Source organism: Thalassophryne amazonica, chromosome 6, assembly GCF_902500255.1.
Source record: "Thalassophryne amazonica chromosome 6, fThaAma1.1, whole genome shotgun sequence".
Taxonomy (NCBI): domain Eukaryota; kingdom Metazoa; phylum Chordata; class Actinopteri; order Batrachoidiformes; family Batrachoididae; genus Thalassophryne; species Thalassophryne amazonica.
The window spans coordinates 42520710-42532920 of record NC_047108.1 but is presented as its reverse complement, the minus strand read 5'-3'; the positions used below and the strand labels follow the sequence as shown (position 1 = coordinate 42532920).

The 12211-nt window shown below is 42.6% G+C and overlaps 1 protein-coding gene across 1 annotated transcript in view; it reads left to right on the top strand.

Moving 5' to 3' along the window:
- Positions 1–12055: 12055 nt before the first annotated feature.
- Positions 12056–12211, top strand: part of LOC117512107 (alpha-1,3-mannosyl-glycoprotein 4-beta-N-acetylglucosaminyltransferase C-like) — a 58454-nt gene continuing 58298 nt past the window's right edge. The window contains exon 1 of the mRNA XM_034172071.1: positions 12056–12178. The gene's annotated coding sequence lies outside the window, so the exon portion shown is untranslated. The remainder of the gene's footprint in view (positions 12179–12211) is intronic.

Below are 12211 nucleotides of genomic sequence, written 5' to 3'. Positions count from 1 at the left end.
TGTAAGACAATCCTGCAGTTTAGCTAATTGGTGTGTGTCCTCTGGCTTCATGGATAGATAAAGCTGGGTATCATCTGCGTAACAATGAAAATTTAAGCAATACCGTCTAATAATACTGCCTAAGGGAAGCATGTATAAAGTGAATAAAATTGGTCCTAGCACAGAACCTTGTGGAACTCCATAATTAACTTTAGTCTGTGAAGAAGATTCCCCATTTACATGAACAAATTGTAATCTATTAGACAAATATGATTCAAACCACCGCAGCGCAGTGCCTTTAATACCTATGGCATGCTCTAATCTCTGTAATAAAATTTTATGGTCAACAGTATCAAAAGCAGCACTGAGGTCTAACAGAACAAGCACAGAGATGAGTCCACTGTCCAATGCCATAAGAAGATCATTTGTAACCTTCACTAATGCTGTTTCTGTACTATGATGAATTCTAAAACCTGACTGAAACTCTTCAAATAGACCATTCCTCTGCAGATGATCAGTTAGCTGTTTTACAACTACCCTTTCAAGAATTTTTGAGAGAAAAGGAAGGTTGGAGATTGGCCTATAATTAGCTAAGATAGCTGGGTCAAGTGATGGCTTTTTAAGTAATGGTTTAATTACTGCCACCTTAAAAGCCTGTGGTACATAGCCAACTAACAAAGATAGATTGATCATATTTAAGATCGAAGCATTAAATAATGGTAGGGCTTCCTTGAGCAGCCTGGTAGGAATGGGGTCTAATAAACATGTTGATGGTTTGGATGAAGTAACTAATGAAAATAACTCAGACAGAACAATCGGAGAGAAAGAGTCTAACCAAATACCGGCATCACTGAAAGCAGCCAAAGATAACGATACGTCTTTGGGATGGTTATGAGTAATTTTTTCTCTAATAGTTAAAATTTTGTTAGCAAAGAAAGTCATGAAGTCATTACTAGTTAAAGTTAATGGAATACTCAGCTCAATAGAGCTCTGACTCTTTGTCAGCCTGGCTACAGTGCTGAAAAGAAACCTGGGGTTGTTCTTATTTTCTTCAATTAGTGATGAGTAGAAAGATGTCCTAGCTTTACGGAGGGCTTTTTTATAGAGCAACAGACTCTTTTTCCAGGCTAAGTGAAGATCTTCTAAATTAGTGAGACGCCATTTCCTCTCCAACTTACGGGTTATCTGCTTTAAGCTACGAGTTTGTGAATTATACCACGGAGTCAGGCACTTCTGATTTAAAGCTCTCTTTTTCAGAGGAGCTACAGCATCCAAAGTTGTCTTCAATGAGGATGTAAAACTATTGACGAGATACTCTATCTCACTTACAGAGTTTAGGTAGCTACTCTGCACTGTGTTGGTATATGGCATTAGAGAACATAAAGAAGGAATCATATCCTTAAACCTAGTTACAGTGCTTTCTGAAAGACTTCTAGTGTAATGAAACTTATTCCCCACTGCTGGGTAGTCCATCAGAGTAAATGTAAATGTTATTAAGAAATGATCAGACAGAAGGGAGTTTTCAGGGAATACTGTTAAGTCTTCTATTTCCATACCATAAGTCAGAAAAAGATCTAAGATATGATTAAAGTGGTGGGTGGACTCATTTACATTTTGAGCAAAGCCAATAGAGTCTAATAATAGATTAAATGCAGTGTTGAGGCTGTCATTCTCAGCATCTGTGTGGATGTTAAAATCGCCCACTATAATTATCTTATCTGAGCTAAGCACTAAGTCAGACAAAAGGTCCAAAAATTCACAGAGAAACTCACAGTAACGACCAGGTGGACGATAGATAATAACAAATAAAACTGGTTTTTGGGACTTCCAAATTTGGATGGACAAGACTAAGAGTCAAGCTTTCAAATGAATTAAAGCTCTGTCTGGGTTTTTGATTAATTAATAAGCTGGAATGGAAGATTGCTGCTAATCCTCCGCCCCGGCCCGTGCTACGAGCATTCTGACAGTTAGTGTGACTCGGGGGTGTTGACTCATTTAAACTAACATATTCATCCTGCTGTAACCAGGTTTCTGTAAGGCAGAATAAATCAATATGTTGATCAATTATTATATCATTTACCAACAGGGACTTAGAAGAGAGAGACCTAATGTTTAATAGACCATGTTTAACTGTTTTAGTCTGTGGTGCAGTTGAAGGTGCTATATTATTTTTTCTTTTTGAATTTTTATGCTTAAATAGATTTTTGCTGATTATTGGTGGTCTGGGAGCAGACACCGTCTCTACGGGGATGGGGTAATGAGGGGATGGCAGGGGGAGAGAAGCTGCAGAGAGGTGTGTAAGACTACAACTCTGCTTCCTGGTCCCAACCCTGGATAGTCACGGTTTGGAGGATTTAAGAAAATTGGCCAGATTTCTAGAAATGAGAGCTGCTCCATCCAAAGTGGGATGGATGCCGTCTCTCCTAACAAGACCAGGTTTTCCCCAGAAGCTTTGCCAATTATCTATGAAGCCCACCTCATTTTTTGGACACCACTCAGACAGCCAGCAATTCAAGGAGAACATGCGGCTAAACATGTCACTCCCGGTCCGATTGGGGAGGGGCCCAGAGAAAACTACAGAGTCCGACATTGTTTTTGCAAAGTTACACACCGATTTAATGTTAATTTTGGTGACCTCCAATTGGCGTAACCGGGTGTCATTACTGCCGACGTGAATTACAATCTTACCAAATTTACGCTTAGCCTTAGCCAGCAGTTTCAAATTTCCTTCAATGTCGCCTGCTCTGGCCCCCGGAAGACAATTGACTATGGTTGCTGGTGTCGCTAACTTCAAATTTCTCAAAACAGAGTCGCCAATAACCAGAGTTTGATCCTCGGCGGGTGTGTCGTCGAGTGGGGAAAAACGGTTAGAAATGTGAACGGGTTGGCGGTGTACACGGGGCTTCTGTTTAGGGCTACGCTTCCTCCTCACAGTCACCCAGTCGGCCTGCTTTCCCGGCTGCTCGGGATCTGCCAGAGGGGAACTAACGGCGGCTAAGCTACCTTGGTCCGCACCGACTACAGGGGCCTGGCTAGCTGTAGAATTTTCCACGGTGCGGAGCTGAGTCTCCAATTCGCCCAGCCTGGCCTCCAAAGCTATGAATAAGCTACACTTATTACAAGTACCATTACTGCTAAAGGAGGCCGAGGAATAACTAAACATTTCACACCCAGAGCAGAAAAGTGCGGGAGAGACAGGAGAAGCCGCCATGCTAAATCGGCTAAGAGCTAGTAGCTGCACTAAGCTAGCGGATTCCTAAAAACACGCAAAGTGAATAATGTGTAAATAATTTAGAGGTGATTCAGCAGAAGGAGTGCTTTAGTTAAGGCACGTGGAGATTACACTGGGAAACAAATCGTAATCTAGATAACTAGATCAATCTAACTGCACAGATTAAACAGCTAACAGATACAGAAAAACACCGCTGTGCTCCAGAACAGGAAGTGATACAATACCGCAGTGAGAGCCAACCACCAGTAGAGGCAAGCCTTGAATGCACAGTGTGTGATTGCCAGAGACTCGACCTTGTGAGCAGATGTGTGAGATTGACGTCAGGAGAACAATCTCACCATTACGGATGCAGAGACCGCTCCAGGTTTGACGCCACAGTCTGTGAAGGAGGATTGGGTGAGGTCTCACGCTCTTCAGCACACTTCCTGAGGTAATTTGGTTTTGGTGACTTTCATGAAGTAATGACAGTGGATTTGGTGTCCCTCACACCTTGTTATATTGAGCTGTTACACTATGCTAATCGCCTAATCAGCTGCTGCTGCAGTGGAGATTTGAACTGAGTTGTTCCGTGCCTGCAGGGTGAGAAGTTGAGTTATATTAAAGCCAGGAAGTGTTTGCTGATTGTGTGCACCTTTGAGCTGTGTCTCTCTGTGTGGAGAGTGTTGGACTCACCTCATGATTTCTTCCTTCGTAGACTCGGTTTGTCGCGGCCGCCTGGGGGGTGTCGGCGGGGTCCCTGGGTCCGAACTGCTGTGGCTCCGGACCGTTTGCGCTGCTGAGAGCGCACCGTGTTTCCACCTCACCAGACCGTGGACCTTTTGGGTTGTTTATCACTCCACTCACTATTATGTTTATTAAATTCTGTTACCTTTTGAACCGTGCTCTGCTTATTTTACGCTGGGTCGGTGCTCCAACCGCGTCCAACACACAACAGAACTACTGTAAAAAGTCATTGTGTCTCTGTTAAAGGTGTTAATATTTGGAATAATTGCCCGGATAACATAAAATCACTTGGAAATTTGGTTGGCTACAAAAAATTATTTGATTACTTGCTATAGCATGATGAATTAGGTTTATTGATTTTGTTTTTGGCGCACTGCTGTTTGCATATGTGTTTAATGAACTGTGTGTATTTATACTTTGTACTAGTTGTCATGGGTATGTATAATTTTATATACGTATGTATAATTATTTATTTATTTTTATTTTTTGCTTAAAGGGGTGGACGTTTACAAGCTTTTGCTTGTGCCTACACCATTTTGGGCGCATTGTTGGATTATTTTCTTTCTTTGTAAGTTTATTGTTGTTTCGGATCTGTGTGTGCCGTCAAGTCATTCAAATCCAGTTTCTTCACACCCTGCACCCAACTTTGTGCTCTGATTTCATACTGCCTAAGTAGCAGAAAAGAGCTGAACACACCACAAATGCATTTGCGGTATCTGTTATACTGTACATCATGCACCGCACATTCTCAAGATAAGTCCTCAAGAATTCCTTCATTCTCTGTGCTTATTTCAAATAAGGGTCATGATGGAACTGGACCTTATCCCAGCAGTCCTTGGGCAAAAGGCAGGGTACACCTTGGACTAAGGTGGCTCTCTGTACCTCACATAGCCTGTAGTGAACCACGACCGCCCTGTCATTTGAGCCCCGTCCAGCCTTGAGTGGCTCGTGTTGCCACATATGATCCATGTCAAACCACATATGATCAATGTAGCGCCATGTTAACGTGACATTGGTGCATGTTTAGGCATGGGTTTGGTCCAAACCTCCAGCCCTCTCACACTTGGTCCCTTTAATGTGGGTTTTCAATTCACAGCATCCATTCAAGATGTCACATTTTTTAAACTCAGTCCAAAAAAGACACTGCACTGAGTGAGTGCGCGCTCCTGTGCCAGGGGATACAAATTCTGACAGGGATAACTACTGTACTACACTTGCCGGTGTGCGCCAGGCTGCTGTTCACCTGTGTTCGAGTCAAATGCAGCAGTTTTGTGTGTTCACCCAGCTCTCTGTGACAAAAAAGACACCAGAATGAGGTGGCCGCTTTAGTTTATATACACCTACTGCCGCAACTGTGGATCACTTAAAAAAAAAGTTATTTCTTCTGTGGCTTACAGTCACCGTGATCCAACTTTTAACTTTGTGTTATGTGTGCAAAATCACTCTTTTGCACGTTCTTGTTCTGCATTCTTGGACAGCTCTGCGCTCCTGCTCGCTGGCTTCCTTTCCATCTGCAGCTTCACTGGCTTTATTTCTTCTGCAGCTTTAAAGACACAGCCATTTTGACACCGTGATCCAACTTTTAACTTTGTGTTTGTCCGTTATTGACTGCAAAATCACTCTTTTGCGAGCTGGTGTTATGCGGAAATGCTCGTCAGTGCGCACAGAGTGCACCTCATCTGATCCATTAACAAGATGTTAAATCTATCATAAACATACTTTTACACCTAAGAATGAACATGCAACTGTTTTACCGAGCTATTAAAACATTACAAATAGTTACCTTTAAGCTGTTCCAAAATACAGTCCTCATGGAGCAGCAGAAAGTGGAAAAAAGGGTCAAGATGAAACAGTCCTCTGTGATTCCAGAAGTGATTAGAGGTGTTCAAGCTGTTACAGAAAATGATTAATCCGCTGCAAAATGATTTTATATACAGCGTCTGGCACACAAAGCAGGTGGGATTGTGTGCGCAACATGGCTGAGTCTGTCAAAAACCTGCCAGGTGCTCGGATAATGGACTTTTAGCAGCCTCATCCGCACCACACACATGCCTCTATAATCCTCATTTGTCCTCATAGTAACTTGCACGCAAACTACCCCACGCTGTTGTTGCTAAATTTTGAACATCTTGAAATTAGTGCCACACTCAGAGAACAACTCTGACAGCCACTATTCTCCCACGATAGAAAAAAAAAAAAAATTCTGCATTCATCCTTCATTATTTGGTGGGACCAGGGCTTTACAAATGAAAATCCTGCATGCAGAATAGTTTCCTGTAGGATTAAGGACAAGACCAATAATATTTCCCTTTACAAATGTTTTCTTACTCTGAAGATCTAAAACCTCCGTCCACTTTTTATGGCTCAAAACATTTTTGACTACTTAGTAATACTTTCCATGACCATCTTTTCATGTCAGGTGGCACTCATTTATTTTGAGCTCTTTTTTTTAACCAGGTAGGAAAATTGAGAACCATTTCTCATTTACAATTGTGACTCATCAGAAACAAATGTCAAACTTCCACAGTCACACATCAGAAGACTGGCTTGCTAAAAAATGAAACAGTTGTCTTTGCAAACGTGATACCAACACTACAGTTGCTTCAACCATTTCAGTATGAGCTTGATAACATGGCAGTCAGCCTTCACAGCAACAAAGCCTGGTAGTCCATGAGCCAGTCATCAATTTTGACGTAATCGGTACCACTGAAGGTGACTAAACAACACTTAGAATGCAGCCTCAGTGTACCATGGCCTACACAAAAATGTATGATAGCCATCCCAGGCTGGTAGCTGTAGCCAGGTTGGGGTCAATGAAGAATTACATAGAGGTAAAATTTTAAATTGCTCCAATCACATTGAAAACTATATCATATTATTTGATCATAACAATTCCAAAAAAGTATAATTTGTACTATCTATGATGGAATGTTCTGGGGTTATGGGGAAAAACAGCAAAAATGGTGACAAAGGTCTATTTCAGTTTGTACAGGGGTCAAAAGTTAAAGTTGCTAAAATTCAGTAAAAAAAAATTATGCAACGTATTGTTTGGGTTAATAGGGTTCTAATAAGGAATAGTTTGCACCATCCGTCATGCTTAGTTATCATGTTACAGGGTAACATATGTCACAAGTCATAGAATCCAATAGATGTTGAACTTGTTTGACCTTTACGTTGGAGACCAAACATTCAGCACAGTCAAAACTATTCCATTTATTAATCCTTTTATTTCAACCAATAATTTGCATCATTTTGTACTGAAATTGGGCAGCACGGTGGCTTAGTGGTTAACACTGTTGCCTCACAGCGAGAAGGTTGTGGGTTCAATTCCTGTGGCCTTTCTGTGTGGAGTTTGCATGTTCTCCCTGTGTTTGCGTGGGTTTCCTCCGGGTGCTCCGGTTTCCTCCCACATCCAAAGACATGCAGGTTAGGTGGATTGGAATCTTTAAAATTGTCCGTCGGTGTGTGTGTGGGTGTGTCTGTGTTTGTTTGTCTATTTGTGGCCCTGCGACAGACTAGCGTCCTGTCCTGGGTGTACCCCGCCTTGCGCTCTATGACTACTGGGATAGGCTCCAGCCCCCCGCGACCCTTAATTGGACTAAGCGGTAGAAGATGGATGGATGGATGTACTGAAACTGGAGCAACTTTAACTTTTGACACCTTTACAAACTGAAACTGACCTTTGCCACAGTTTTTGCTGTTTTTACCCCATAACTCCAAAACATTCCATCACAGATAGTCCAAACTATACCTTTTTGGAATCGTTATGACCAGACAAGTAATGTGATGTAGTTTTCAACAGGATTGGAGCATTTTTAAAGTTTGACCTCTGTGTAATTCTTCACTGACCCCTACCTGGCTACAGCTACCACCCTGAGATTGCTATCATACATTTTTGTGTAGGCTATGATACACTGAGGCTGGATTCTAAGTGTTGTTTAGTCACCTTAAGTGGTACCGAAAACCTGCTTGGCCCGTGGACTATGGGATTTAATTCCACCAGTTCCCACTTCCCTTTCGTTTGGAGTTTGCATGTTGTTCTCCACGTGTTTCGTGGATTTCCTCCAGCCAATACAGTTCCCTCCCTTTATCAAAACATGCATGTTAGGTTTAACGTATATAAATTACTCCAACAAGAGATAGTGAGACCGTGTCTCCAGAACTGGGGTTGGACCCCAGGGTGTGGACTGTCTTCTGTCTGCTCCTAGTGTTTGGATTGTATTGTATCTGTACTGCTGAGGGGGTAAATTTCACTGTATGTAATATAAAATGACAGTAAAGCCAATTATTTTCCTCTTATTTGCCTTTTGCTTTGTTTCAGTGTTCACACAGAGCCAAATGCAAATCATTTCATTCTAAGGGATGGGTGTGTGACCGGCTCTCTCATTTTCAGCCAAAGACTTTACAGTCATGTTTGATTACACCAGTCAGAGTCCATTCTGTATAAGCTTAATAATTCATCCATCCATTTTCAATACCCACTTACTCCAGTTAAAGTTCACAAGGGTGCTGGAGTCTATCCCAGCAGCCATAGAGCAGGAGGCGAGACATACCCTGGACAGGAATTTAATAGCTAATGTATTCTTATTTGACTTTTGCTTTGTTTTGGTTTTGACACACAGCCAAATATAAATCATTGGAATCTAAGGGGTGGAGTGTGTGCCTGGTGTTCTGTAAAGATGTGCGGTCTTGTCGAATTGTGTGTCTCGTCGCATTAATCATCATTTCTGTGTCTCAACAATATTGTGCTGTAAATACAGTGTGTACATGCAAATTTTAACTTTTTAAAAAATTGAAAAGACACTTATTGCTGTTGCATTTTCATATAAAGACAAAGGTTACGTGCGTTTCCTTCATTGGGGGAGCTCAACTCCCGTGTGAATGTTCTGTCGAGTTGAGCAGTCAAGTTAAGCGTCCCGACAATATTGTGCTGTAAATGCAGTGTGCACGTGCAAATCTTAAGTTTTTAAAATCAAAAAGACACTTATTGCTGTTGTATTTTCATTCCTCGGTCGCTCCGTCTGGAAATTCAATGCGGTAAAGAGAGGCACGTTCAACCCGATGGGGGGAGGTGTGGACGGGAGGGGGGAGGTGTGAAAGTCTTGGTATACAGAACTGCGCATGTGTGCGCATGCGCTCTTGCACAGAGACCTGCTCTCTAAACAGGAATGACGTCTCGTCAGAACACCGGCTTTGTCATCTTCAGACAAAGTTTACAATCATATTTGAAAACCCAGTTGTTGTTGTTAAGTTTCTGTTGTGTGTTGGGGGGTTTGGCTGGACATTTGGGTGTTATTTTCTTTTCTTTGCTCTCCAGGTGGTATGCAAACTGATTTATTATCTGTGGAGAAGGTGCTGGCAGAAGAGTCCTTCACCCTCATCAACGTGATGTGCAGCACCTGTGGATGGTGCTCACGTGCAACCTTAAAGACTTTCAGCTGACGCAGATAATGAGATGGCGTTCTGCATTTAAGCCATGTGTGATTCAAGCAGAATTGCCGGGAACTCGACCTTGTGATGTTCGTTTGTGAGACGCTGAGGACCGCGCCTGGGTTTGACACATCGTGCCTGTGAAGGAGGACGGGTGAGGGACACATGCTGTCAGCACACATCAGAGGTGATTTGATTGTCTGAATAAATGTTAATAGTAATGTGGTATTTTGTTACGCAGAATATTTGAACATTGATGAGAATTGTGCAGCTCGCTTCTCACTGCCGTGGCGTGCGGACTGATGATCCTCCACCTGTTGTGAGAAGCTGCTCATTTACATAAAGCTTAAATTCAAACCTGAATGTGTTGCTGATAGTGTGTGCCTTTGAAGGATATTAGTTGTAGCTGCTGACTTACCTCACCTTTTCTATCCTTCACAGAGAGTCAGTTTGTCGTGTCCACCTGGGGGGTGTTTGGCGGTGAATGTGAGTCCAGAAGCGCCGGGCTTCGATCCCTTTGAGCACTGGAGAGCGCGCCGTCCTTCACTCCGCCAGACAAACGCACTTTTATGTTGTACACAATTATTGCACAGGAGAAAAATAAATGTTTTGTTTTTGGAACCGCTTCCTGGTTATTTAGCGCTGGGTTCAGTCAGACGCAGGTCCGCTCCTCAGCCCGCGTCAACACATAACAGTTTCACTTCCATCATATGTCCAGGTTTCAGATACAGCGAGATGTCCCCCTGTTAGTGCATCTTTTCCAACCACACTTTCCCCTTCCAGTCAACATTCCATGAATATTCTCTGATCCAGAACTCTGAACCACCAGAGCTTTCAGCAGTGGCCTTCCGTGGACAGAGTCGGTGAGTGTCTTCTGGACAACTGTCACTTCAGCCAGACAGGTGTTGTACCGAATTCAGCACCCCTGCTGTGAAAAGCACCCCCTTCGCCAGAACGCGCATTTGAACCATGTCGCCTTAAACTCACATTTAACAGCACAGATACACAGTTTTTGCCAAAGAAATGTACACAAATCAATATGATTCTTATTTTACGTCACATTGTCTCCAGATATGTGGGAGTGAACAAAATATGTTCACATTTACGAGCACTAATTGGCTGCTTTTGTTTAGTTGACGCCCCTCGGGATCCACGACGCTGGCCGAGAAATCCTGTTGTTAAGGTGTAGGAACACGGACCCACAACAGGGGGCGTTAAATGAACGGACAATGGATAAGCCAAACAGTAACAATTTAATGTTGTGAAGTGCACAATCTGTGTATCTGTGCTGTTAAATGTGATGGTGACGAGGTTCAAATGCGTGTTCCCGCAAAGGGGGTGCTTTTCACGGCAGGGGTGCTGAATTCAGCACAATACCTGTCTCACCTTCAGCAGTCCTCCCCCATGACTGTGGTTGTGTGTACTGAACCAGATTTGAGAAATTCATGGTGTTCATTCTACATAAATAGTGACTTGAAATCAAATATTCTAATTATTCTAATAACACTATGTAACAATTTTTTATTTTTGTTTTGTTCCTGGGTACACAGTGTGTTTTCCTAACCTGTTATGCCTTAAATAAATAGAAAATAGCTGTTATTTCACAGAAACTTTGCTTCTGTGATCAGGACATTGATATTTTGAAATTTGTCTGTTTTCAAGAAGATTCTCGATTCGCCTTCTCTACTACTGAGTAGTCTTCTAGAATATTCTTTAACTGCTAGAAATGTCCAGAATTTTCTAGAAGTTTCCAGAATTATCTAGAAATTTCAAGAAACTTTTAGAACTTTGTGTCCCGCGGCCATTCTGGATTATGACGCGGTGGCCGCTGTGATACACTTCGTGCTTTTGGCGAACAATTGCAGAAGCTTCAACGTCGGTGTGAAGAAGTCTCACGGCACCGTGGCGCTGTGAGAGATCCGCCGCTAACAGAAATCCACTGCTCCCAGAATTTTATTTTATTTGGCAATAAAATCATATAACAATACATAAAAATACTGCAGAGGATAACACAAGAACGCTTCCAATACGGATGCTTATTTACATTGTGGTCCTCGAGCACCGAGCTGCTGATCCACAAGCTGCCCTTCCAGCGCCTGGTGAGAGAAATCACTCAGGACTTCAAGACCAACCTCCGCTTTCAGAGCTCCGCTGTGATGCTCTGCAGGAGGCCGGCGAGGCTGACCTGGTCGGCAGCTTCCTAGTTCACAGTATCGCAGTGTGACACTGTCGGCCAGTTCGTTACATTAACACTAAACTCACTATATGGTATAAGATATGGATCCACTGAACCAACTGCTACACATCTATCACGATAAATAGCTTTATCTTGAGGATTTAAAGCCTCGTAATAACCGGACATTCTCTCCATTTTTCTATCACGCGCCAGCCTCCTTGTAATCCAGAATGGAGACGGCACCTGTCCTGCAGCAAACCGGTCACGTGATTGAAAACTCTCTCTCTCTCTCTCTCTCTCTCTCTCTCTCTCTCTCTCTCTCTCTCTATATATATATATATATAAACTCTTTCACGATATTCAATTTTTTTGAGATGCACCTGTGTGTTCCTCTTCAAGGTCGAGGCAGTTTTTCCACAGGTGCGATTTAGAAAATAAAAGCAAATGTGTATTATTTGAAGAACGCTGACTGAAACCAGTAATAGTAAAACCGGAAAAAGATGCTTCATTCGCGCGCGGGGCTGTAACGCTCCGTGGGTAAAATTAAGGCGCAGCCACCTGCTGTTTGAAAACACACACACACACACACACACTTTTTCCGCCTTTAAACTCGGTCTGCTCCAACTGTTCGCTAAGCGGTGAGTGACGCTTTTCGTCGTTTTATCCACTCT